Here is a 5,336-nt window from a genome sequence, read left to right as displayed (position 1 = left end):
CCGGTACCGAAAAGCTGTTTGAGATTGTAATACAGCCCGAATTATTGAAAAAGATCATATTGTGCCAAGAAAAATTGATGAATGAAGGCAGAGAGCCAATGACTGGAGAAGAGATTAATACCGAGAAAGATGATAAGGGAATAATGAGGTGTTCCTACAAAATTTGGGTTCCAAATGTTCAAGAGCTTAAAGATGAGATCTTAGATGAAAGCCCTAGTTTGAGGAATGAGATTTAGAGCAAACCCTGAACGTGATAGTCAGGGAGGTCGCCATCAAGATAGAAGGAACCCATAACATAATGAAGTGGAAAATGAGGATTTAAAACATGTAGGATGACCCCGATTATGGGGAGGAGGAGGGAACGTTCAGACTAAGGAAACAGAAGTCGAGTAAGGAAAGGAGACCCGAGACGGTACTCTTATACGACAATTCATGGACCTTTTTAAATAGAACTTAGACTATTATCCCCAACCACCACCCTGAGGAAACAATGCGTTGAAAAAAAAATTCAGGACCTTTAAGTCGCTAAGCTCTCAGAGTTCCAAGGAACAAGCTGACCCAGTTGAGGCAAGATTCTGGCTAAAGGAAATATAGGAATCACTTGAGATTCTAAATGATTGACGAATCATAAAAGACTATTTTTGTCGCTTACCCTCCTAAGAGAGAGGCCCCCCGCTGTTGAAAGGCCAAGAAAGTCACGGGGCCAGAGGTTATAATAAACCGATTAAAGTTCAGTTAATTGTTTTCGGGAAAGTACTTCCTAAGTTTATAGAGATAATGTAAAAGCTTTAGAGCCAGAAAAAAGGCAGACGAGTATGATGAATTATGAATCTAAGTTGTAAAAGTTATCAAGATTCGTGTGGAGGACAAGAATCCCAGAACGACGTGATATTTGAAGTCAATGATTAGTGGGTTTATGAAATGATTTTAAGAGAAAGGAAAATAAAAAAAACTGAAATGAAAAGGAATATAAAGGCAATAGAGTTTGAGGAATGATAAGGGAGTTGGGTATGAGGAAACCCTAAAGACTCATAGTAATAGAATTAGAAAAGTATATGATCATCAGGATGAGGGTGATTTACCATGAGTTAAAGTTGATGGTTGAATGCATAAGAGATACATATATTTTATCCCCTTTAAGTTGGGAGGATTCGAGGAAACCTTGAGATAGTTCGAAGGATAAATAATGAGACGCGGATAGACTGAGGAGACAAGAAAGTAAGAAATTAGGAAATTGGATGAAGGAAGTGACCTTCAAGAATGTGAAGTGTAAGTAACGCATGTGAATTGATACCCAAAAAGGGGGATGCCAGGTATAAAAGATATCCCAACATTAAGATGACTGTTGAGATAAATTAAGAGGTAAATGAGTAGTTAGAACTAAAAAGTTCACGTTGAACACGACCAATATCTTCTAGAACATCCCTGTTATCATTACTAAATCAGGCAAGAAAAGCGGATAACCGTTGTTATCTTTTGGAGGCCATATTGATTGACCTCATTTTGAATAAGGATGCTATTGTGAAATTTGGTATAGACTATCGAGATGGAAATGATTAAATAAGATAATCTATCAAGGAGATATGACTTGATTTATCCATGGAAGGATGCATGTACCTTTTTAAAGGTGGAATTAAGGAGAGAACCTCGGTAACTTAAGATGAATCCTAGGGGAATGCATAAAGGTTGGCATTTCACCCTTAATAGGGACAGTATGAGTTTTGACAGTATGAATTGGAAAGGATTAAAGTAACAACAATCTTTAAAGATTAGTGGAGAAAGTTTTTCAGAACTATATAGACAATGATTCTAGTATTAGTAAATGGTATCTTGATATGCCCTGTATCTAGAGAGTATAGGAGGAATGCTTTAAGAATAACCTTGGAGAAGTTACAAAAAGAGTGGTGATATTTAAGTTTTTACAAATGGAAACTTTGGTAAAGGAAATATGACGTAATAATAATAATGCCAAGTGGGGAACGTGTTAAACCATGAGAAAGTATGGATCGAACCAGTAAAGGTCAAAATTGTTTAAGGCAATTAGGACCTAAGATAAAATACGTCCTAAGTATGATCGAGAGTCAGTCGTGATAATGTTAACCTCTAAAGAATGAGGCAATAACTTTTGGAAAAATGGTAATATTTTTTTCTCACCAAAGCGTAAGGAAGAGCATTTTCACATAAGTAGTAATTAGAAATGATGTAGAAAATTTAGTTGAAGGTGGTTCAAAAGACATTGATTATAAGGAACTATTACTATCAGGAAAGGCCAATGAGGTGGCCGACACTCAAAGTGTAAGAGAGCAATTATAGGCGCTCGTGCCAGAGGAATACAGTGATGATGGTTAAAGCCGTGAAGGTTGTATTATGGTGTGATCCGGCTCTGTGGTGTATTTTATATTCGCAACGAGGTTGCGGTTTTGATAAAAGAATTTGATTACTTGCCCAACATTCGGGAAGTAAGTCCATCTAATTGAGTCGGCATAAGCGACAGGCTGGGGTAAGGTCTATCAAAGTGTAAGTGGTTGGGTGGCAGTCCATCAACGCGTAAGAGGCCGGGTGGCGGTCCAGCACAAGGTCCTAATGCAGACAGGGTGATGACCGGTGGAAGATTCATCCATCTACAAGTAGAAAAGGTGACTTAATATCTTTTCCTGATCAGCAAGATATCAGATTTATGCCAAGGTTTTCTCCTTTCCAAATTCATTGGATATTGCAACTCTGTTTATAATTTTCATAACAGAGGTTTTCAAGGAGTGTATGAAATGTATATATATAGGTGTTTATATATATCGAGACTTAATGAAGCATCTCGTAACTTTATTCTTTATAATGATATTTCAAAGATTGAATTTATTCAAGTCTTATCTTGTAGTCTCATCTATGTGATGAACTTTTGAAACTGATTATACCTTGAACGGTGGTAGTTCAAGTAGTATTCAGAAAAGATATAAGTATATTGGAGTATCTTGTAACTTCATCTTTTCAACTTATATCTGGTTAATGATTATCTTATGCATGACAAAGATTTTCAGAAAAAACGTTGAGACAAGGTTAGATATATGAGATCACCTTGCAAAGATATTTTTATATAGTTATAAACTGGAACTCTGTGTATATTATACATGTCAGAGGATTTCAAGGATTTTGAAAAGTATATATGTATATATATACTGAATATTTTGCGAATTCGTCGCATTAAGATATCAAACTTGGTTCATTTCTTCTTGACCAAGACTTTCTTGAATATTATGAGAAGGCTCATATATTGTTAATTACTATACATGTTATTTTGTTGAGCTGTTTTGCTCACCCTTGCTTTCATCTTTCATCACACAATAACAGATAGGCAAGATGGACAGGACCAAGCTCCCAATTCGTGAGCGGATAGGAAACGTTCCGCAGTTTCCTATAGGCGTTGATGCCGTTGTGGCTGAGGTAGGAACTACCAATAGGCTAGGCTTTCAACTTTTGATGTACCAGACTTATGTATACTTATGAATTGTAATAATGGCAAAGAATATGTAAATTTATTCAGAAACCCCTTTTGAGGTGTAATGACTTATAATTGTGGAATAAAATGACTTGTGTTATTTTTGGTATTCATCTCTGAGACTATAACTTGTGGTGTGTGTGTGTATATTGTGGGGTCACAGTACGTAGTAGTTGGTTGTTTATTAAGATTAAGTGTTATTAAGGGAAATGGAACTCGTGACAACCCGGATCCCCGACCCCAGATTTGGGGGTGTTACACCAAACCTCCTTGGCTGTTTTACAGTTAATGATGTTATCAAACATATCACCATCAACTCCATTGAACAATATATTCATGGCCTTCTTGTCTTTCCTGACTTGCTCAATATCAAGGTCTGACCATTCATGCCTTGGTTTTGGAACAGATGGTTCATTGCCCGTTGCAGCTCTCAATGGTACATGAGGACCTCACTCTATGCAATCCACATAGGCCTCATCTTGGAAAAGAAGATGTAGGTGCATCTTCACCTTCCAGTGGTGATAATTATCTTTGTCCGGAAAAGGAATCTTAACTCCAACATCCTTCTTGTTCATCTTGTTGTTTGTTGTGATCTTTACACTCTTTGTACTTCAAGAGCTTGCTCTGATACCAATTATTATTCCCTAACAATACAACAAGAATTACAGAAGGGGGGTTGAATGTAATTCTGGCTTCTTTTTCAAGATTTTAAAATTGTTCTTACTTGATAATATATAAGTGTTTGATTTGCAGAGTGCGGAATAAATGATTTATAAGAATCAAAACATAAAGTGATAAAACACAAGCTTTTAAAACTTTCTGGTGGATTTGAAAGTATCCACCCGGGTGAGAACCCTGTGAAGCTTGAATAGCTCACAGCTGCTTACAAGTATGAACAACTAAACTTACAGAGAAATGCTACAGAATAAAGCTTGAAAATGTGTGTGCTTAGTTTGATAATTGTTCTACTTGCTACACTTGGTTTATATATCACCAAGTTTACATGATAATAAGACAAGATAATAAAACAAAACATATCTAGTCTAACTCCATTCTACTTCACTACTTTATTCCAGCATCTTTGAATATCTTCATAATAGGATGGAAATGGTAATGCTTCTTTGTTCTCAAATCCCTGCTAAACAGGCTGCCACATTCCTTTTGCAAACACTCGACACATGTGACTGTGTTGTCACTCAACAGATATTTGAATTTGATCATCCGTCGGGTACATGTTTGTCATCCGTCGGGTGGCTTTGTTGATCATCCGTTAGGTAACTTTGTTGATCATTCGTCGGGTAGCTATTTGTCACTTGACTTCATTTCACTTATGCAGAATTACATGACATCTCATATTTATAATTAATCAACTTATTTTGCATATCTACTAGTAGTCAACATGACTCATATGCTCCTACAGAGTCTACACAAAGTTGTTTGCAGAAATATGCTACAATACTTATTAATACATAAGCTAATCACTCGATGGATGTCAAATCATCATTCGTCGGGACTATATTGAATCATTTGTCGGGACTATATTTGATCATTCGTCGAGTGCTACAAAATTTACTAAGTTAATTCTACTAAGATATTTTGATTAATTTATCATCAAGTTCACAACATATTCCTAACAAGGAGTCTCTTCTGGAGATTTTATTTCCTCTATTTGGGCATCTCCACTTTTTACCCCTTTTCTTTTTCGAGGGTTTTTATCTTTGGAACCGATCGGCCTACCTCGCTTCATGCGAGGTCCTGATTCACTTGCTTTGATAATTTGTCCTTCTGCCACTTCTATCTTTGCAGGAGCATTTCAGTTGGTATGTGTGACTTAGTCACTCTA

The sequence above is a fragment of the Apium graveolens genome, chromosome 3 (assembly GCF_009905375.1).
Source record: "Apium graveolens cultivar Ventura chromosome 3, ASM990537v1, whole genome shotgun sequence".
Classification (NCBI taxonomy): Eukaryota; Viridiplantae; Streptophyta; class Magnoliopsida; order Apiales; family Apiaceae; genus Apium; species Apium graveolens.
This window is presented reverse-complemented; position numbering follows the sequence as displayed.